Source organism: Canis lupus, chromosome 3, assembly GCF_011100685.1.
Source record: "Canis lupus familiaris isolate Mischka breed German Shepherd chromosome 3, alternate assembly UU_Cfam_GSD_1.0, whole genome shotgun sequence".
Taxonomy (NCBI): Eukaryota; Metazoa; Chordata; class Mammalia; order Carnivora; family Canidae; genus Canis; species Canis lupus.
In genome coordinates this window covers 28931015-28954293 of record NC_049224.1, presented here as the reverse complement: position 1 = coordinate 28954293, position 23279 = coordinate 28931015, and the positions used below count along the sequence as shown (strand labels likewise).

The 23279-nt window shown below is 45.1% G+C and overlaps 1 long non-coding RNA gene across 2 annotated transcripts; it reads left to right on the top strand.

The window, feature by feature from the left end:
- Nucleotides 1-965: 965 nt before the first annotated feature.
- LOC111095167 lies at nucleotides 966-21446 on the top strand. Of its 2 annotated transcripts, XR_005356839.1 has the most exons (5): nucleotides 966-1217; nucleotides 1441-1589; nucleotides 2784-2832; nucleotides 5657-5705; nucleotides 17794-21446. It is a non-coding gene; the product is annotated as an uncharacterized LOC111095167 (long non-coding RNA). The 2 variants fall into 2 exon arrangements; XR_005356838.1 differs by lacking the exon at nucleotides 17794-21446 and having other exon boundaries at nucleotides 968-1217; nucleotides 5657-5706.
- Nucleotides 21447-23279: the final 1833 nt, after the last annotated feature.

The window sequence follows — 23279 nt, the reverse complement described above, 5'->3', positions numbered from 1 at the left end:
CCTCAGCACAGGCTGTCCTACCCCTCCTACCCCTCCGCACCTCTACCCTCCAGCCCTCCCCCCCGCCCCCCAACAGGCTCGCTCCCCCCACCTCCCACCTCCCACCCCTCAGCACAGGCTCAGTCCCACCCTAACCCCCAGCCCTCCCCCCACCCCTACCCCCCCCAGCCCTCCCCTCGCCCCCCCACAGGCTCTCTCCCCCCCACCTCCCACCTCCCACCCCTCAGCACAGGCTCAGTCCCACCCTAACCCCCAGCCCTCCCCCCACCCCTACCCCCCCCAGCCCTCCCCCCACCCCCACCCCTCAGCACAGGCTCAGTCCTACCCCTCCCCCCACCCCCCGCCCCTCGCGCGGGCTCGCTCCCGCCCCCCACCGGGTCCCCCACCGGGTCCCCCCCACCGGGTCCCCCCGACCGGGTCCCCCCACCCCCGCCCCGCGGAGGCCCGGCCCGGAGCTTCCGGCGCTCGCTCGCGGCCCAAGTCGAGGCCCGGCCGCCCCGCGCCGCCACCTGCCCTCCGGCTTCGGGCGCTGTGGCCCCCGACTTCCTGTTATTAATGTTTTTTAAAAGAAAAAAAATGTAAATCATTACTCAGCTCGGCTCAGCCACCAGGCAAACCGTGTTTAATAAATTAGCGTAATCTATTCCGCAAGCGGCCTGTGAGCGCGGTGTTTCCTCCAGTTAAGGGAAACATTTATATTCTCTCCGGCCCGCGCTCCGGGCGCCCCGGGAGCCCCCGCGCCCCCCCCCGGAGCCCCCCCCGCGCCCCCCCGCGCCCCCCGCCGCAGCCTCGGGGGCCCCCTGCGCCCGGCCCGGGCGCTCGTTCCCGCGGGGGGGCCTCCCCGCCGGCTCCCCGGGAAGTAGGAATTCCTGACGCGGCCGGAGGGGGAGGGGAGCGCGGGCGTCCTGACGGGATTCGAGGAAGCCCCGCGGAGATGATTTAGGGGCCGCGATAATTCACTCAATAGGGGCCTGGGGCGGCTCGCGGGCGCGGGCGCGGGCGGGCAAGTGCGGCCGCCTCGAAAGGGCGCGCGGCGAGGTGGGGAGCGGCCCCCTCAGCGACATTCCAGAGCTTTCAGCAGGAGCGAGCCGTGCACGGCCGTACTCTTTCATCCGCCCGCTGTGGTGGCCTTTAGCTTCCTCTGCGTGAATATTAAATTTGAGATGGCGCCGCAGCAACACGTTTTGGAGAGTGTTCTTTGGGCTGTTATTTGTATGGTTGGTTTAGCTTCTCGTTTGTTAACCTTTTAAAATGAATATCGTTGAAAATGGATAACTGTGCAACCGGAACTCGCAAAGATTAGGGGAAATATAATGCTTTGGGACAGGTTGTTACTAAACCAGGTAGAGGACGGAAGTTTTTATTGATCAAAACACAAAAGGCATAGAGAGCGAGTCAGTAAATGGCGAATTACGCTGACAATTCCCAATTTTCATGCAGATTTGGTGAAGCTGCCCCATTCAAAGCCACCACCGGCAGCCTGAATGAGACCACAGAGCGGGGAACACAGATGGGACTTGGCCACAGACACCCTGAAAAGTCAAACTCGCATCGGGGAAAATACTTCCAGAGAGTGTTTTCTTGGACAGGTAAAACTCCGTTTTGCTTTGGAAAGACAAAGACAAACTCTAGTTTGATTGTAAAACAGTTTCTTCAAATGTAGATTCTTATCTGGGGTGGGAGTGGGGGGGGTGTAAGGGGGTAGTGAGGGGCCATGAGGAGGGGTGGGGGGGTATTTGCTTGAGATTTTACAAACCCAAGAAGTTTAAATGTGGAAATGCAGTGGTTCTGATTACAACTATAACAACAACAACAAAAAAACCATTTTCTCCTTTGGTGTATTATTTCCTGTTTGGTTTCAGTGGCCACTTTCCCGGGCCTATCTGCCATTAAATCAGAGTCCCAGCCAGGAAGGATTTTAGCAAATACAAAACCTTCCCTGCGTTGTGCCCCACACATTTGTGTGGCCTAACACTCCTCCCTCCAAAAATCTTATATTTGCAGAATAAAGCAACAACTTTGACCTCCTCCCTTTTAATAGTAAAAGTGGCTCTTCCAGATATGCTGCATCCATTTTTTTTTTTTTTTTTTTTTTAATCACAGCTGCATTCTGTTATTTTAACAAAACAACTGGCAGGTCTCTATTCACAGAGCTGCTCTGCCACATAGGATACATAAGATGCATAATTAATATGTCCTTTAAACGACTTTCTTAATCAAAAAAGACACTAACTATATGTAAAATTATTCACTTACATATATTGGTTTGTGTGATTTTACACAATGACAGTAAAGTTGGTAGCAGAATATATTTTTATATACAACAAAACTTAGCAAATGTGTTTTGGAAGGCATGCATGGTGAAGGTAGTATTAATACTTGTGTTCCTCCTGTTTATATCGCACCATCTCCTAGTAAAGATGTTATATTTTATACAGAGTTGTAAACTACTTTGAAATATAGTAAGAGGCTCTGTTTTATATAAAATAAAGGTCCCTAATGTACTATGTAGTGAGTCTCTGGACAAAGACAAGCATCCTTTAAGGCTGGTGGTTTCCCGCCACCGCCTCTTCCAGTCCTCCGACCCTTGACTTTGCTCAGGGTGTCCCTGAAAAGCATTCAGTGCCAGCTGTGGTCGATGCTGGACCAAGTTCCGAGAAGGGAGTTCCTCCTGGACTTAAGAACTATCATCCTTTCCCTCCTCTTGTGAAAAGTCATTCTCAGCCTGACTAAGGGAACTCAAAATAGGAAATCTATTTGCAACATCTCTTTTTGTTTTTCAGAAATAGGATGTAGTAGAAAGCCAGAGAGCAAAGATGTTCCAAGACATGGGTAAGCACATATCCCCAAACTGTTGAGTCTTGGCGTAATTGGTCGTGTTTAAATGATACCACGGGTTTAAACAGCTTCGGGCACACTAAACATATTACCACCAGACAGTTCCCCTGTTTGGGGAACCCATTACGTGCAGATGCAGGGATGGCATGGAGGAGCTACAAACGCAGAGATTGCTCAGCTTTCTGGGAGCCCAGCCTCCACACACAGGCATCAGCAGGCACAAGGCCACCTGCCTTCCAACAAAGGGGGCCCGAATGTGACATGGTGCACATAACCAAATACTTTTGAGGATGTTGGGGACAAGATCTTTGAAATCAAGAAAGCTAGGAGTTGGGTGGGCAAGGAAATATAAATACTTTTAAAGTCTCATTTTTTGGGCAGCCCTGGTGGCTCAGCGGTTGAGCGCCTCCCTTCGGCCCGGGGCCTGATCCTGGAGACCGGGGATCGAGTTCCACATCAGGCTTCTTGCACCGGGCCTGCTTCTCCCTCTGCCTAGGTCTTTGCCTCTCTCTCTCTCTCTGTGTCACAAAGACCTAGGCATAAGGAGAAGCAGGCCCCGTGCAGGAAGCCTGATGTGGGACTCGATCCCTGGTCTCCAGGATCAGGCCCCGGGCCGAAGGGAGGCGCTCAACCGCTGAGCCACCAGGGCGTCCCAAGTCTCATTTTTCTAATAATAAATTCCAGGGTTTCTTCTCATTAAATAAATAAAGGTGAAGAAAACGCATAGCTAAGTATTCAAGTTATCTTCCCTTCATTAAAAATATCACTATTTAAGCTACTAAATACTATGAAGACCACATAAGTTTTTTTTAAAAAGATTTTATTATTTATTTATTTATTTAATTTATTTATTTATTCATGAGAGACACAGAGAGAGAGGCAGAGACACAGGCAGAGGGAGAAGCAGGCTCCATCAGGGAGCCCGATGTGGGACTCGATCCCAGGACCCCAGGATTACGCTGTGGGCCCAAGGCAGACGCTAAACCACTGAGCCACCCAGGGATCCCCAGGACCACATAATTTTAAAAAAGAAAGAAAGATAGGCCTTTCTGTGACTGACGCAGAAGCGCTTGAAGACCGCAGAGTGGCCTCTACAATCCTCTCGTGCACCTCCCTCCGGTAGATCCCAAGTCCATGACAAATCACAAGAGATCACTGTTTTGGAAAGCTGAAACCACTCTTGTTTCAGTAACGTGGGTGAAATACATTGAATTTAATTAAAATAAGTTTATACTATAAATTGGCCTAAGCTTTGTGGAAAGCAATTCGGCAATATGCATCAAAAGCCTTATAGAGGGGCGCCTGGGTGGCTCAGTCAGGTAAACATCTGCCTTGGGCTCATGATCCCCAGGTCCTGGATCCTGTCCCCCATCGGGTGCCCTGCTCAGCGGGGAGTCTGTTCCCCCACCTCCAACCCCCCCACCCCCCCACCCCCGCTGCTCGTGATCTGTCTCTCACAGACACACACACTCTCTCTCAAATAAATAAATAAAGTCTTAAAAAAAAAAGCCTTAAAAAGTTCACTTCATTTACTCTAATAATTCTACCTCTGGGACCTGTCTCTAGGGAGATCATCTGAAATGCAAACAAAGAGGTAGGTTAAAAGATGATTATCTTTAATATTTCTAGTAATAGGATAAGACTGAAACCACCCAAACCTCCAATAATCGGAAATAGTGAAGTAATACAAGAGAATTTAATAAATCCATCTTCAATTTTATAGGCTGCTCTGACCTGTGTAGAACAATACAGAGGAGAGCAATGTCAACACAATTATCTCTGGGTGGTGGGAATATGTATTTTCCCCCACACTTTGTAAGTTTTTCTCTAATGAGGATGTATTACTTTTCTAATATACATCTTTTCATATAAAATTACCAATTTTATACACTCGTGCACACACACACAAAATACATTAATTCTTTTACTGTTTATAACATTATAAGCTGACAGGCAAACCAGAAATCTCAGAGTCAAAACTAACCTCAGTTAGTTAGATGTGTTTCCCTTAAATAACCACATAAAAATAATTCATGTCAAGCAATGTGTATCTACATGTTTTCTTCTTTATCTAATAAAAAAAAATTCATGTCTAGTTAGCATTGTGATTTCCTTTTGTGGACATGTACAGGTAGGAAATGTTCCATGCGTGGTTAGAAGAATCAGGCTTTCAGGTGGCCAGGCCACATTTCATCGTGATTATCTACAGTTCACACTTGCCACTTGGGGTACCCTTACTTCTTTATTATTACACAAATAATAGCAAACTGCGAATTTCCAAGGACATCTGCTTTCAGGCAGGCCACTGCATTATCTGCAAAAATCTGTTTTCAGCAGCAGACTATCCAGAAATCTGACCCCTTGGCTCTTTTCTTTCTTTTTTTTAGCTAGGTCAAGTGGCTGTCCCAGTAGCACCATCAGTATATTCAATAAAAATCAAGTATATCTTGTGTTTGAAACATACATTATAAATAGATGTATAGATGGAGCAGATATTGAGAAAAGAAATGGTAAAGATTATGAATATTAAGATTTATATTAATCTATAAGCCTATTAAAGTACAGTAAAACCTGTCCTTCAGACCACCTTTTTAAAGATATCACCTCCCTGATGGGACCACTAAATTTCGGGCCAAATTATTTTCCCATAAAGAACAATGAAAAGAAAATGATTATATTAAGACTACTTCTACTATGGTTTCTTTTCATTGTTCCGCCAAAAATGATTCCAAACAGTAAAATAACATTGATTTTGACCTTGTTAATGAACCTGAAGAACTTCATGAAATACTCAAATGCTGATTTCCATTTTTAACAGGAAAAAAAAAGGACCCTCTGCCTCACATTGTCGAAAACACCAGCAGCAGGTAGGGATAATTTCATTGGTATTCGGCAGATGTAGCTTATCTTGATATCGCTAATGTTCCGTAAGGTTTGTCATGTGGATTTTTCTTTGTGCCAAAAGCTGGAGATGATTGTGTGATTTGTAAAATATTGAAGAAGCCTTCAAACCGCGAGGTTTATTGCATTTCTTTTCGGTTTCAAGGATTCTCACATACGATATTACTGAAGTGATTTTCAGTTTTCCAAAATGCCACTCTCTCCCAGGGAACAACTTTGTCTCCTTTGGCCTGCAAGGACTCCCTGCGGCTCTGACCGGCTTTTCTTCTAGAGAAAACCGCACGAGGTGGGCCCTGGCTCCCGTAATCAGGCTCCCCTCCAGCTCGCTCATGCCAGGCCAAATGCCCAGGCCCCCTCCCCTGTGCTGGGCTTCCAAGGCATATCCCCTAACTGTTGAGGTCTCTGCAATTGCTTTTCTTTGCAGCCTACCAAGAACACAACAGGATGGCTTTTTGTCATGTCTCCTCTAATATCCATCTATTTAAATAGGACTTAAAAAATGCAGAGAGAGAAGGACTAGTCAGGTGCCGAGACATTGATATTGATACCAAGGTATTGATATTGTACCAAGAATACATCTTCAAATTCTCCAACAAAAGGTAAACAGGTGAACAACAGCTGCACGTTTCCAGGCCTTTTTGGGGGGCTCCGCTAGACCCCATAGTCTTGAGGGTAGGAACCTGGTGCTGTGTGTGTCGCTGTGCCCAGCTTTGAGCCCAGGACCTACCGTCATCAGCAGCCAGCAAGCCACTGTGGAACTTAACCAAGTTACTGGTCACACCACCCATCTCAGCCTCGTTCTTTAGCTGGAGGTCTCTGGACAGTCACCAGCTCAGAATCGCAGTCTCTCAGTGCCAGAGCGGGGCTTGGAACATTCTAGTTCAGCCTTCACATCTTAGAGAGAGTCACTGAGGTCTTGAAGGAAGCCATGCCTCAAGAGGTCAGTACCCGTAGCCATGGACTCAGGGGTGAAATCACAGGTACTTATTTCTGTTCCTACAAAGAAGGGACCCATGATGGACAAGAAGAAGAAAAACCAGGAGGAGGAAGAGATTTTAGTTGATAGCTTATAGTAATAAGCAGCTAGCTGTGTGTGGTGTGAGCTCAAAAATCAACTATAAACATTCACAGCTTAATCCTCCAAGTGCCAGCATGTCATAACAATACATTTTCTTTTTTCAAGCAGGGTTTATTTTTTTCAGTGTGAGATGGAGACAGTAAGACCCTAGGAGACAGTGAGTGAGTTGTGGCATTTAGTAACTTGGGTTTGAATTCCAGCTGTGCCATTTGCTAGCTGCATGACCTCGGGCAAGTCACTCACCCTCTCTCTGGGCCTCAGCTTCCTCATCTGTAAAATGGGCATAATAATTCCATCAGTCTCCCCGAGTCATTCAAAGGACCAAAGGAGATGACAGATGCCAACACATCATGTGAGACAAAAGTAAATTGTTACCTTGAAAATGAACTCCAAAGCCATGGCCACGTGTACGAAGAAAAGAAAGCAGAGGTGAAGAGGAACGCACACACTCATTTTCTCTTAGATATTCTCTTTCTCTTTTAAAACTTGCTAACCGGGGCACTTGCATAGCTCAGTGATTGAGCGTCTGCCTTCAGCCCAGGGTGTGATCCCGGGGTCCTGGGATCGAGTCCCGTGTCGGGCTCCCTACATGGAGCCTGCTTCTCCCTCTGCCTGTGTCTCTGTCTCTCTCTGTGTGTCTCTCATGAATGAATAAATAAAAATCTTTTTAAAAACAACACCACACTAACAGGGTGATGAGATGTGTAATGAAACACAGACATTTGGGTATGAATCCCGCTGGAGCCAGAGGGGACACCCCACTGACTCTTCCCACACAGTCACCTTGAAACTGTCCCTGCTCCTCCTCTCCCCAGGCAAGGAGGGTGCGTAGCTAGAGAACTAGCCTGGCTTTCTCCTACCCCCTCCCAGGGGCCTTCCTGCTCCTGACTAGGGACACCTAAGGAAGCTCACATCTTTGAAGATGAGGGTGGGATTCCTAGGAAGAATATTATAATTTTCTTTCTGCTTCCTCAGTCTCCTTGTCTCTTCCCAATTCATCCAAGGTGGTGACAGTGTCCTCTCCTTAGACGTGCCCTAGCTCTCCATCCGCTGATTCATTTTCCTGGAGGTAAACAGACCAGAGTTCTCCGTGAGCTTAATGCCCTTTCCTCTTCCTTTGTCACCAATCTACAGGGAAAACAAGCCGCTTCAGTCTTTGGCATCAGGAACTAGAGTAAAAAAAAAAAAAAGAGGGCATGATTTTTGTCCCACTTTTGCTGTTTCTATGGGGACAAGTCGTGCTTATTTTGCATGCTCATTGCTAAGATCAATGGTGCCAGGCCGTGAACATCCATTATTCTGGACTGAAATTTGCTTTCTCTGACATTGAAAGGACACTTGGCATGAGCAGATAGTCACTCAACAAACATTTGCTGAGGTGTTACCTGTGCTAAGCACTGGGCTAGGAGTTAGAGAAAGGAGCAATGATGTACTGTCCTTCTGAGGGGGACCTGTCATGCATTTCTGGAGAGGTCTTGTTTGCTTTTACACTAACCTTATACTAAAGTTATCCAAAGCATCTTTCCTTTCCAGGGCAGGGGCCTGACATAACGCTATGCATCTCCTCAGGGTGCAAGAGATACTCATGAAATCAGAGAGTCTTAGAACCTCTGATTGGACAGGACCACTGAATCGTGCTCTGTACTGAACCAGTGAGGACAGAGAAGCCTAGAGAGTAATCGGCTCTCTGGAAGCTGCCTAAGGGGGCCTATCTCACCTGGCTGGAGGAGTGTAGGGCTGGTCATCGTACTGACCAGGTATGTGCTAGAAGATGGCTAGATGTCCCTTCCATTCTGGAGAGTCTGGGCAGACCAGAGAGAATGGGTGTGGCCTGACCAACAGGCCCTCTGGAGAGTTCAAGAAGCTGGAGCAGTGTGAACTGCTGTGGGTTTCGTGCCATTGGCCGTGTTTGCGTTCGCCATCACTATCAGCATCAAGTTCACTCACGGCTTTGTTAAGTGCTTTGGGATTTCTCAAGTATAAAAGGTGCTATATAAAATCAATCACAGGAAACTCTGCTGCTGGCAGCTCAGAACAGCTACAGTAAGCGGTGTCCACTCAATCAATAGTCCCTCACTGAGAAGAGGAAAGTATACCATTAAAAAGATGTGCTCTTAGAAAAAACTTCCCTCAAGTAAAAAAAAAAAAAAAAAAAAAAATCCTACCTTACAAAGAGTGTGCAGAAAGCATACAATATACTATTCCTCCAAGAGCAATATTAAACATGATGGAAAGGGCTGCTTACTGCTTACCAATATTTTTGCTCTCATTTTAACCATGTAAGAACGCAAACTGACACTGAGTAGGAGAAAGCTTGTAGGCCTCATCCAGGAAATGTCTATTAGACTTTAAAATCCAGCTATAACATAAAAATGAAATCAGCTCTCTGACATCAGGGTAGAAAAAAGTAATTTCTTTTTTTTTTTTTTTTTTTTTTTTTGTGACCTGCAGAAAAAAGTAATTTCTAAAAATTGCTTTCCAAAGAACAATATGCCTGTTTGCAACACGGTACACTGTCTGCCTTTAATTATGTTTGAGTAGGAAAATATATAGATGCGTGACATTTTATGATGTTAAGAACTGGGATCCTTGCACAATCCTGAAAGCATATTGATCTGGGTTGTTTTGGAATTTCATTTTACTTCAAAAGGTAAAAAGTGTCCCCCCCCCCCAATCATGTTACCATACACACAAATTCATGATATTTCTTAAAGATATGCCATAGTAGTTTAAATAGGTGAAAAACTCAGGGCGAAGATATCTTACAATATTTTTAACCCACAAACTACTTTTTGTTAAATACCAAAAAGATTGTGGCCGACGAGAGAGAGAGAGAGAGAGAGAGAGAGAGAGGAGAGAGCACATGTCCACAAGAGCTTTCTAAGCAAACAGTGGTGACCTGCTGACAGTCTCCCACCCACCTGTATCTAGGAAGAAAGCCCTCGAAGACTATGCCTGACGAAGTACTCCTGTGGCCTGAAGGAGTCTTTTAAATCAGTCATCAGTGTCTGTTCAGGTCTTTTCCTCAAACTGTAATATGAGAGTTCAAACTGCTGCAGCAGAAGTGATTAAAACCTTACATTGACAAGAAAATGTGTAGGTCCTTTGTACAAGCATTTTAAACTCCAGAGGGCACCAGAGCTCCCTGGGGGGGATTTGCTGGGTGTCCACTTGGAGGGCTCACAGACCTCACCTCAAGAAATTGTGTGCCTACACCCCTGGTGGCCCATTAGGAGACAGCTGTGGCTGGTGGACAGCAGTCTGCCCAAGGTCACCCACTAGGCGCTTGGAGCACCTGGACCATACAAACCCCCACCTCCCACCCGTGTCACACAGCCCTGCTCTTTTCTCTTCACCACCTGGTCCTTCCCTCCGAGATGGCTTTGATTATAATGGTTCCGAGTTGTTCACCTTCATGGATAACTCCAGAGTAGCTTCACCCTCTTCTTTGCTTTTACGGAGTTTTGTGCAATCATTTCAGTCTAGGAAACTGAAATCATTTCAGTTTGTTGTGCCTAGTTATAAACCTAGTACTGGTTATTTTGATGACTGGTTTTGAAATTCTCAAGAACTCAGGGTGGGGGAGGGAGAAGTCGGGGGAAGGGGGGGTGTGGACGGGTCAGTATACATTCTAGTTTAGACTGGCAAGACTCACGGCCCCGTTGGTGGGCCAACCTTAGATTTCAGCAGTTTCCTTAAAATGAACATATTTCCCAGAGTCCGACCACTTTGCCAGAAATTTCCGATTTAATAAAAATTTTTAATTTTAAATCTAGATTTAGTCATACTCAAAATTCCAGGTGACTCATTTTTTTCTTGGTTGACATAATTTATGTCAGTTTACTCAACCCTCTTAAAACCTAGCCACATCAAACAGGGGGAAGCTTAATAATTCAGACATATCCTAAAGTCTGTACACCAAAGGCAATCCTTGAAACTCCAGGAGTGATTATCATATAAATAAATCTGTAAGTCTTCAGCAGAATTATTTAAAAACCTGCCAAATATTCCTTGGTGGTAACCCATTGTAGTAGGATCCAGAGAGAGCCATGGGTAAGCATGACAGTTTTGTCCTAAGTTCTCCATGAAATATTTTATTAATTAATGATAAAGTCAATTTCTTCGAGTCTTAGTTTCCCCCCGTAAAGTCTGAAGGAGGTCAAAAGTCCCAAAGTAGAAAGAGTAGGCGATCAAAGGAGCAGAAAACTGGCAGAGGAATAATATGACTTCAGTCTCAAATAACTGCCATATAGCAACTCTTTCAAATACTGAAAATCTCCTTAAATTTTTAATTCTGCTCCATGATTTCCAGATAAATTAGCAAAGAATAATGCCCACTTTCGATTATTTCTTAGTTATTAAAAAATTCATTTTTATATGCCAGAAAAGCTGTCTAGCGTTTAAATGCCCAAATAACTAAAATTGACCAGTAGGACAAAAACATTTGATTTTTTTCTCGTATGCCTACAGTGTTTACGGCTTGATTGGAATAATAATATATCTGAGGAATAGGTAGAAACTTTAGTTGTGCATGTCTGTGTGACACGGAGCAAGGCATCGGACCTTCTGGGTCTTAGTTTTGCCATCTGTAAAGAGGGTTCAATGGTCTCTAAACTTCCTTCCACATCTAGGAGTTCACAAAATAAGATCTACAAAGTGTAATAATTGGATGAACTAAATGTTTCCTGTGTGCATTCCAATTTTTATCACAACAATATATATTATTAATCTTTTCAGAAAACTTAGTATCCATTTGCGGATATGTTGGTTATGTATTGTTGTTCTCATGGGGGTCAGGAGCTTAAGTTTTATGTCCAATCAGCAGCTTGGATGGATTTATGGTTCTCTGCCCGGATTAAACCTACATTGAAATCATTCAGCATATTGTTAGTAAATCACTTGCAGATCCAGCTTTATGATTTTCTTGCAGCAAATGGGTTAAAAGGAATTTCAGGTTTTGCAACTTCTAGAATATGTTCTGCTATCCTTGTCCGCAGTAGAGGCAGTGCACGGGCTTTCTGCAGCCAGCTACTGAAATTTTCAATAGTGAAAATTTATTTGCCTCTGTTATCCAAATATGCAGATAGCCGGATCACCATTTTCTGAAAACATATTAAATGGAGTGGCACAGAAGGCTGGCTGTGGCAGCGAAAAAGGCAATTTCGGACAATTCAAGGGAATCTACAGCCAGGTCACAACTCATTCATAGCTTCACTATAAAAATCCCAGCCTCTAAAGGGGAAGGCTCTCGTGATGCAAGAGAAATAAGTGGGAGCTGTACCAAAGTACATTATATTGTGACACAAAAAGCATAAATCATGTGTGTATGAAAATCATAAGCCCTAAGCTTTAGAGAGAGTTGTGCAATTGACAATCAAATGGAGCTTAAAAGGAATTACGAGGTTTTCAACTAAAGTCTTGAAATAAAGAAAGTAATATTTTACGGCAAAAAATTGCAAATGTCAAGTTTAAATCATAAGACTTTGCACCATTGAGCTACTAGCTAGTTCTATAGCGTCTTCAGTCCTTAACGCAGGGAAAGACCAACTTTCATGCTCAATAAAACTTAAGAACTTTAGAAATACATTTAGGAACATAATTCATGTATTTGTGACTTTTTCCCTCCCTAAATGGCTAATTGTAGGAGAAAAATGAGTGAGCCCAAGAACTTCCCGGCTGGTAACCTATCCAGCATTTGCTTCGGAGTTCTCGGGCCTTTAAGGTGGGGCCGCCGGGCGCGGGGTCACCACGGAGCCGGGGCCTGGGCGGTGGGGGCGGGCGTCGCGCTCCGGGGCTGCGGAGACGGCCCCCGCCCCCCCCCCCGCCCCCCTCGCGCCCCCCCCCCCGCGTCCCCTGCACCCCGCGCCCTCCCCCCGACCCCGCGACCCGCGCTCCCAACGGGGCAGCTAAATGTTATGCGGAGACGCGGGCCAAAGTCGCAAGATCCTGGAGAGAAGGACCCGGTTCGCACAACTGTGTCTTGGGAGCCGTGAATTCGGGAGCAGAAAGCAGAAACGACAACAGGAAGGTCAAGGCGCTGCGCCCTCGGCCTGCGGGCGCGCGCACAGGTGGCCCTCGGCGGGGGCGCCGCGCCGGGATCCCGTTGTGACACATAAACTCCAATTTGGCCCCAAGTCACTGCGAGTGGACACTGCCACCAACGGCTCTGACACCCGGGTTATTTGTTGTCGCTGTTCGCCGTCCCTGTTTGCACATTAATCCAGTGACAATTAGGTGTCAGCGAGCGTGGTTTCTGCTTAGCTGATAGCCTTGGGCTGCGCGGAGGCCCTAATCAGGAGGGTAAACTCCGCTATATTTCAATTTGGAGAAGCGCTCTTCCGCTAAGAGGCCCCTGGCACTGCGATAAATAAAACGCCTATTTACTCTATTGCCACACTTAGACATCTAATGCACTTACTACCGGCCCCCTAATCATAGCCCACGGTTAAATCCGCCTATAAATCACTCCGTTCTCATCCTGCACATTAGTGAAGCCATTTTCCCCAAACCCCACAATGAGCACTGTTTCCTTTTCTTGTTAGTCAAAAGCTAGATGATTTTTATTAGGTTAAAGACGAGTTCACAGATGGTAAATCGCGTGGAGAGAAATGAGCTGGAGAGTCACACCTAGTCGGCGCTGGGACGCGGGCCTCGAACCCGCGACCACCCCCCCGCCCCCCGCGGCCGCCCCCGGGCCCCGCCGCCTGCAAGCCCAGGGCTGCGGCCTGGGGTCGGCGCCCGGACCGGCTGGGCCTGCCCCGTCCCCCCGCCCCCCCCCCCCACGCGCGCCCGCGGCCCCGTCCGGCCCGGAGCTGGCCGCGCTCGGTTCCCACCGACGCCTGCTCCGAGGCCAGACCCGCTGGAGGCCCGGCCCCCGGGGACCGCGCGCCACAAAGCCCGGCCCGCAGCCCCTGCTCCTCGCCTTCCTTTTCAATTCTCCCCCGATCTCAGGTGGAATTAGGAGGATTAAAGCGGCGAGTAAATGAGGCGAGTGTGCAAAATGACTCCTTTCTGAACCAAACGGCAGGCTCCGTGCTGGGGAAATGAGATGCACATTTAAATCTCATCCATCCACCGCCTGCGGCCACCGCCGTGTACCTGCCTACTTAGCCCAAGGGTTAATTAATTGAGGCTTCAATGCACTATTGCAAGAGCATTATTGCATTTGATACTCTACATCTGTGATTTAAAACTCTTTCAGTCCCTTGTCAGCAAGGGAGGGTTTTTAACTAGGAAATTAGCATTCAGATAAGGGAACGCTCTATTTGCTTCTGAAAGGAAGGAAATATTAAGGATGCTGGTGCACAAACCGGGCTGTCATATCCTGTCCCATCCTGGAGGGAGCGCGAGGGCCCGGCTCCCCCGGGACCGGGGCGACGGGCGGCCCCGCGCAGCGAGGAGGGGACCCCGCTCCTCGCGCGCCGCGGCCCCGCGAAGCCCGACCAGGGATGTCCTCCCCACCTCGTAGGAGCGGGTGCTTCTTAAAATGCATTGCCACGTTAGCTCGCACGCGGGCTTTCTGACTTCCCTGCGGGCTCGGGCAGAGCAGGTGACCCAGTTTTCTTAAGGAAGAAGGAGCGGTAAACATCGCAACAGAATTCTAATGACTGACGCACAAGCGCCGCCAAGATTGCTGTTGGTGATGGTTTGTCCTCAGGATTTTAAGTGTTGGACTCAAGAGCTGAACCCACTTAAACACACTTTCCTTACTTATCATTCTTCAGCAATTCTAACATCATTTCACTGCTGCCCACATTTGTGTGCCCGTGTGCACGCGCGTGTGTAATGAACTACAGAACGACAAAAAACAGGGGCTGACAAACTAATGTTCTGGATCAGAAACCGGTTAGGCTCATGTCACCTAATCACCCTGTAACGTCATCTGTTGATGTCGCTTTCATGCAAAATGCAGGCTCACTTTAAGTTCTGGACTCACTGAGTAAAAATCTATTAAAAACAAAAGAAAACAAGGACAACAGCAAAAAAGAAAGCCAGTCGCCCCTGTTGGCACTTGCTAACTATAAGGTGTAAACAACCGCTGGTGGCAAAAAGAATAAAATGTTCCTTTCCTTGAGTTCCCCATGACCAGGAGAATTTGGGAAACTCAGGAATCCTCCACAGCAAACACTTTGCCAAGTGCAAGGCGTTGTAATTTCTTTTCTATTGATGCTGCTGGACCATGGGCCTTAATAGCCGGAAATAACATCACCTACAGTGGAACTGAGTTGGGATGCCCAAGTCAACAATCCAATCCGAATGGAAGTTCTTTGGGATTCCCATTAATCAGGCCTAAGGTTGGGAAGTAGATCTGACAGGGTGTGTGTGTGTGTGTGTGTGTGTGTGTGTGTGTATGACGTCAGTATGTTACTTCTTTCTAATAATGATCCAGATTCTGTCTTTGGGTACCTCTTACCAAATGATCAAGTATCCAGAAGTCTCCTTTGCATATGCTAATCAATACCTGCCTTGTTCAAAACCTACTTTTTACAACTCCTCAGCAGCATTAAAAAAAAAAAAAATCAGAAAAAGGTGGTGATACTAATGAGAAATAATAGACAGGCTCTGTGTCTGCCTTATGGTTTCTTGGCTATTTCCATTCAAACCTTGAGTCAAGATGCCAATTTATAAGTTACTTTGGTCCATTTTGTTCCAAAAGACCAAGTACTCTAACATTGTTATGTACATAACATTTCAAGTGTTTTATGTAATACATCCAGTCCGTATAACATCGTCTCATTGGTGGCAGTCACCTTTCTGCTACCACATGCAGAGAGACCAGATATTTTCATTATTTTAAACCCGTTTGATATAATCCTCCAGAAATAGGAAAACTAGAACTTGCTTTTCTGTCAGCTTTGTACCACATTTTTTTTGACATTGCTCACACTGGTTCTTATAGGAAGGCTTTTTCCCTTGACTCCTGGGTGGCCTGCGTTGGGGTCTTCCAAATAAAAGAGCACCGCAGGAAGAACGCATAGCATTTTGGAAGAGGAGAAACACATAAGTAACTCAATAAGCTCTGAAAATTGATAAAATGAAATGGTGAATTTTTGAATCTATATACTTGACAGCTATGCTTGAGGGATATTCCGTGACATCAATCTCCTGAGATTACTCCGCTTTCACAACAGAAGGAGAGATCTCCACGTTTGGAGTGGCTCACAGGCCCGCCTGGACGCCACTTGGTATTTGGGAAGAAACATGGAGCTATGTACTGAACGGCTTGATGACGATGTGTGCAATTCGAGCATCTTTCTTAAGGATGGAGCCAGCAAAATCTGCACCGGGAAACAGACTCTGTCCAAAATATAATGAAACAAAGTGAAAGTGACATTCTCGCCAGGAAACTGGTCCCCAGCAAAAGTTTTCTGCAGTAAGTAACGTTAATATCTAAGGCTGCAGAGCATAAAATCAGCCACAAGACTTTCTCTAATTCATGAGTCCATTCCTCATGAATCCCAAATCCCCTCTCGCTCCGTCTCTTCCTAGGTCCAGGTGGAACTTCTCTTGCTGGTTCCCAAACAAAGCGCTAAATGACACCCTCAGCTTTCCATTCTGTAGGGTCAGAGGGGCACATATTCCTCTCCTCCAATACCACTGATACCCTGACAGAAGCAAGGAGCACGTGTCCTCTTGAAGCCTCCCTACCGCCTCCTCGCGGAGCACTACCCAGAGTAGGCTCGGCACAAAGAACTTGCTGGATCAACTGGTGAAATCTCATTATGACCCAAAGGGTCATTCCAAATCCCCAGGATGCTGTTTTGTTGTACTGGAAAAACAGCCAAAAAGTGAGCCCTTGCCTAAAGCTGGGAGATTCTAAGGTGTGTACAGATATGTGCAGTGAGACTGGCCTATAGAGCTCCTGCGGGGCAGCCCAGAGAGAGGACGGGTTGAGGACCCCTAGGCGCACCCCATTCCCAGATGGCCGACTTTGGGCAAAGTGGAGGGGGAGACTTCCTCGTGAGAGATCTGCTGAGCAAGGTGAGGATCAAGTGACTTAAGGAGGAGGAGGAGGAGGAAGAGGAGGAGGAAGGGAAGGAGGAGGAAGGGGAGGAGGAAGAGGAGAAGGAAGGGAAGGAGGAGGAGGGGGAGGAGGAGGAGGAGGAGGAAGGGAAGGGGAAAGGAAAAGAGAAGAAGAAGAAACAACCAGCACCAGTCTTTCTTTATGTAGAAACCGGGACCCGTTTGCCAACCAAAAGATTCTAAAGCTTCCCTGTTTACTTACCTCTGTTCACTGCTTCGAGCAATCCATGGATCATGGGGACCCACTTCCCCATTCAGGATGCAAAGTTGGGTGAGGGATCCCAATTCTCCTCTTCCTCCCAGGGGATAGATCGGAAAGAATTCTCTCTGTCCCTGTTCTGCAGATGCAGAGGGGACAGGTTCCCCCCCTTCTCCCCTCCCCCCCGGCCCACCCTGGAAGCCCCAGCAGTAAAAGCCATGAGAAGAGAAAGGCAAGAACCACCTCAAACTCCTGGAATCCAGAGGGAATGAAACATACGTCATGAACACAAAGACCAGCCCATAAACAAGTACCTCAGCCTTTCCTGGTAGCAAAGGAAGCTCACGATGAAAAGTTTAAGGGAAAACACTTTTAAAATAAGGTGTCTTGGGCAGCCCTGGTGGCTCAGTGGTTTGGCACCGCCTTCGGCCTAGGGCCTGATCCTGGAGACCCAGGATCGAGTCCCGCGTTGGGCTCCCTGCATGGAGCCTGCTTCTCCCTCTGCCTGTGTCTCTGCCTCTCTCTCTCTGTATGTCTCTCATGAATAAATAAATAAAATCTTTAAAAAAAAAAAAAGGTGTCTTATTTTGGTATTAACCGAAAGAGGTGTGAGTAGTGTAGGCAAAGATGATTTTTTTTTTCCCAGAGGGGAAAGGGCAGCATAGTTGCTTTAAAAACAATAAAACAAATTGAAAAGTGCCAGATCTTTAAGAGAAAAGAGCAGCCTTCTAATGATCGGTTTTCTTGTCCTTAGGAAAGAAAAGCAAACTCACACAGAGGCTTCTGCACGAGGGCCATTGTATGCAGCACATAAGAAAAGCAGCAGGCATCTTTGGGGATTAAGGATCTCAAGGTCCTTACAGTCGAGGAGGCCATCTGGAAAGAGGTTATTTCATTCGCCACACCCTCAAAGTTGGCCCTGTTAGCAAGTGTAATGGGACTTTTTTCAGTTTCATAAAATATCTTGATAACTGGAAAGTGCCAGTTAATGGTAGCCTGTTCCAACTATGAATTTCACAAAGATTAATATACCCCTTTAGGTTTCTTAAGATTCTATCAGGAGGCCTCCCTTAGTCTTGGGTGTTTTACAATCTCTGTGGGCATGAGGCTCAACTGAAACTACCATTCAACAGCCTGTCATCTTCATCTGCTTCTGGCATAAAAATACATATTTTTTTCCCATAATAAAGATTTTTTATAATAGCAATAAAGTAACTCCAGAGAACATGGTTGTCTTGAGATAGCTTAACTGTGTCTGGTATCTCATAACGCCCTGGGGATACAGCAGGCCCATAATACTCCCTTTTGCTGCCATGTCTTTGCTTAATTAAGGAATAAAGCCAAAAGGTCAATGCTGAAGAAAAATGTAAATCTTCAAAACTTCTCATTCTTGACCCAAACTCTGTGTCATAAAACCTCAGTTATCTTTGTTAACAAGGAGCACACCCACCCCGTCAGCCAGGGGACACCGGGATACACATTACATCTTTAAAATATGCTTTTGACACCATGAAAATAAATTCCTGACCTCTGGACTTGGAATTATGATTTGGCCTTCCTTGAGAGAGACCCTCACAAACCTTTTGCTAATCCTCAGTGAACAGAAAGCACTAGAGCAGGAGCCATCTCCTTCATCAGACACGATTTGCCACTGTATTTCAATGCATCAAACGTTGTGTTGACTCTCACACGGCTAGAAGGCGAGAAAGCAAGGTTTGCGTGTGTCGTAGAGAGGGAAAATGAATATGTATATTCATCTCTACGGCTTATTCGTTATTCTATTGCTGCCGTGAATGCAAAATATGATTTCAGCTCCAATCGTTTTATTAGTTCACTGATTACTGTCCATCATAATGAGCAAGGTGGTTTGGGCCCTGGTGTAGTTTACCGGAGCTGCAGTCTTTTGCGATGGTGGTTTACAGACTGTCTCCTAGGTGCCACCCTCCAAATGGATATTTCTAACCAATGATACTCATTTTAAACAGGAGATGTGCAGTCCCTAAACTGATTTGTTACCACTGGTACAAAAAAATCATAAATATTTACTTGCCTCCAAGAACTAGAACCTTCCTATCACATTCACGGCTATGCTAATTGGAGGAAAAGGGTTATTCCATTATGGAACTAATTATATGTCATCTGCTTCTCTCTCAGATGAATAAATGGACAGACAGATGCTATGCTGATCAATTAATGTTGTGATAGATCAATCAGCGGATCTGGACTTAGGTAATACGTATTTATGGAAGTCAGAATGACTTATTTTTTTTCTAGCAAATACGAGAATTCAAACGTGACTTTATTGTACAAATGGAAATAGATCAGGAGCAAAGAGTTGCCATTGTATTCTTGCTGTGAGAAAGAAAATTCATCCTTCTTCTTTTGCTTACATATTCAACAGACATTATGGCTCAATAAAAATGGGATGTTTAAATATTTGATAAACATGGGTAGAGCAACGCATTGCTAAAACTGCTAGAGTAGCTGGGCAGATTCTCATGGAAACATAAATTAGCTTGTATACAAATGGAACTGTGGTAATTCTGGCCTTAAAATTACCTCTTTCTCTTCTCTGTCTCACTTTTGTTTCTTTTCAATTGTTATCTGACCGGGCCGGGGTTTTCGCTGGCTGTGTTTCAAACTAAGCAAGCTGTCAGCTTCACTAATCACATTAAATGCATCTCACACTAGTGCCTAGACATTTGCAGGCTTCTCTTAGCTATCATCCAGTGGAAGCAAAGAGAGGGGTCTCAAGCTCTACTGATTTCACATCGTTGACCCACTCCTTATATCAGTCCGAAAGTCAAGTGCAGTCATCTCATCACTAATATGAGAGGCTCCTCAGGTTGGTCTATACCCATTTCCTGCAGCGAGTGCTGACCCTGCCATGCCCCAAGGGGGAGGCTGGTCCTGTTGCCTGGTTATAGGAGCTCCATTCCAACCAGCATGGAACTTCAGTTGGGCAGAGAGAAGTGGCATCTGATGGACCAAGAGATGCCTAAAAGGGAGGTGCATGGCTGTCCGCGGGATTTGCCAGATGCTAGTACTTTATCTAGATGAGCTCTGGACCTCATGGATAGAATACAGAAACAAAATACAAAAAGGCACAATTTCCATGTGTGTGTATGTCTACATTTTAACAGTTGTTTCACCTGGCCTCCTCTTCATGATTCAGAAAGTCTATCTGCTGTTGGTGTTTGTAAAATCCAAAAAGAGCAAGTGAAGCCATGGGATTTATAGGGTAAAATGACTGACGTGCCTGGCCGAAACAGGCTCCCATACTGATGGCTTTTAGTAAAATTAGATTAAGAGTAGGATTATAGCAAGGATGGCAAATGTGGAATTCACTCAGCAAACACAGAGGCCATCGAAGAGGTTTGAGTTTATGGAGCTGTCAAATAGATAAATAAATAAATATGCTTTGCTGAGAGCCTGCTAAATGTGCTGTTTGGAACAAGGCTGATCCCCCTAAGAAAGAGAAGTAGTAATCATACTGAATTATGACTATGAGAACAGAAAATGCTGCGTCTAGATCAGGGTTTCTTGAAGTTTGGGGCATTAGCATTAGACCCAGGTACAGCTGCCCAGGCTCTGCCCTCTTGACTGAATCAGGCTGGCAGAGATGGGGAGACAAGAGTGAGGTGGAATGGGGGTGCTGAGAAACACTACATTTTTAAAAGCACTTCAGATGATTCTTGCCCGTACTGAAATCTGAAGATGCTGATGTAAGCCGTCAAGGCCTCTCATTAAATCAGAGCAAGACTCTTGCAATCTGTGTTCTAGCCATTACTTGTCTGCTGGTGTATTAGGTGCTTATAGGTGCTGTAACGAGTTACTACAGATTTAGTGGCTTAAACCAAAACAAATTTATTCTCTTGCAGTTGTGGAGGTCAGAAGTCCGAATCAGTTTCACTGGGCTCAAATGGAGGTGTTGGCAGGGTCATAACTCTAAGGGAGAATCTGTTCCTGGTCTCTTCCAGCTCCTATAGCTGTATTCCTCTTACTCTTTGGCTCGTGGCCCCCTCTTCCATCTCCCAAGCCTTCTTTGGCCCCTTCGTCTACACTCTGCTTGTCACTTGGCCTTCTTCTCCTCTGTGTCAAATCTCCTTTTGTTTCCCTCTTCCAATGACATTTATGATCAGCCCATCAGGATAATCCAGGATAATAACCCCATCTCAAGATCCTCAACTGAATTGCATCTGCAAAATCTTTTTTACCATATGATGCAACATTCATGGGTTCCAAGGATTAGAACATGGGTATCTTTGGGGGTCATTATTTAGCCTACCTTGCCTAGTCTTGACAATTTTTCTCCTTCTTCTTTTTAAGATTTATTTATTTCAGAGAGAGTACATGTGCACACATGAGTGAGTGGAGGGGCAGAAGGAGGGGGCAAGAGAGAATCCTGAAGCAGACTCCCAACTGAGCACGGAGTCTGACCCTGAGATCATGACCTGAACTAAAATCAAGAGCAGTCACTCAACAAACTGAGCCATCCAGGCATTCCCCCCCCCCCCAAATTTTTTAAGATCATCGAGGAATAGTTACACAATAAATTCATCCATTTATATTATACAGTTTGATGAGTTTTAAGTACGCAGTTGTATAATTACTACCACAATCAAGAGATGGAAGATTTCTAAGAGCCCCAAAACTTCTCCTATGCCTCATTATAGGAATCAGCTTTCTGTCCCTATAAGCTAGCCTTTTCTAGAATGTCATACAAACGGAATCATACAGTATGCAGTCTTTTGTGTCCTCTGGTTTCTTAGAATGATTTTTCTGAGATACATTCATATTGCTGTGTGTTGTTAATTTATTCCTTTTTATTGCTGCATTGCATTCCCTTGAATGGATATACCACAGTTTCTGAATTCATTCACCAGGTAATGATGTTTGGATTGTTTTTTCTTTGGCCAATTGTGAATAAAGATGCTATAAACATTTGCTTGTAGATCTTTGCTTGTAGATCCTGTTTTTACTTCTCTTGAATAAATACCTAGGAAAGAGTTGATGGATTGTGTGGTAAAGTATGTGTTTAGCATTTGAAGAAAGAGTTGAACAGTTTTCCAAAATAGGTGGATAATTTTGCATTCTTATTAGTGAGGTATGAAAAAGTTCCAGTTCCTCTCTATCCTCACCGACACTTGATACGGTTTTTCTTTTTAATTTTAGCAATTCTAGTAGGTATGTAGCGAGATCTCATTTCACTTTTAATTTGCATTTCCCTGATACTTAGTGGTGTTGACATTTTCACGCACCAATTGGCTATTTGTTTACCTTCTGTGATGAAGTGTCTTTTCCTCACCCCCCCCATTTTAAATTGGTCCATTGGTCTTATTATTGAACTGTCAGAGTTCTTTATACATTCTACACACAGGTCCTTTATCAGATGAGTTAGGCAAACATTTCCCTTCCTCTGTGGCTTATCTTTTCACTTATTAACGTCAACTTTATTTTTAAGTTGGGAATTGGGTTCAAAAAATCCACCTAGAGTGGACTCATAATACAGAACTTTTAAAAGCAGGAAAGCTTTTAAAAAGCAAAATTAAATTAACTTATATACATTTCTTAGACCTCAGTTTTGATCTTAAAATTAGTTACCTGAGAAAGAAAGTCATCTGGATCCTAGTCTCCTGCACTCCTGTTTTTAATTTCCTGCTATATGAAGAAATTCCCTTTCTTCAGCTGTAATTTTCATGGGGCACAAAATAGCATTTGCTATTCTCTCAACATTTGGCTCTGTAGCAATTGTAAAATGCTAATCATGGTGCTGAGCTGACATTCCTGGGTGACATTGGCATACCGCAAAAGGCGTTTGGCAGGATCTGGGACTCTACATATTGAAGTTGTTTATTTATTTTTGTTTAAGAAACAGACAGACAAGTTAATTTCACCTCCATTTGGGACACAGAAAAGAATCAATGTTTGCCAAATAGAAAAACACAAAATTGGTAAAAGGGAAAAAAAAATCGTATTTTCAAGCCTCTAAGATGGAATTAGAAACAGAAGAGAGGGATAGGGGGTGGGGGAAGTTACACAAATGACCAGAGAGTGTCCCTCTTAAAATTGCTTCAGCCTTCTACTTGAAATTCTTGCTTCTTGAAAGTTCCCTGGGTGAAGATTGTGTCACATGCTAAGAGTACAAAGCAACTTCAAAATACCTGGCTGGCATTTTCAATGATGGGGCACTGTTTTAAAAACATTCTGTGACTGGAGAGTTGGGGGTGAATATCGAAA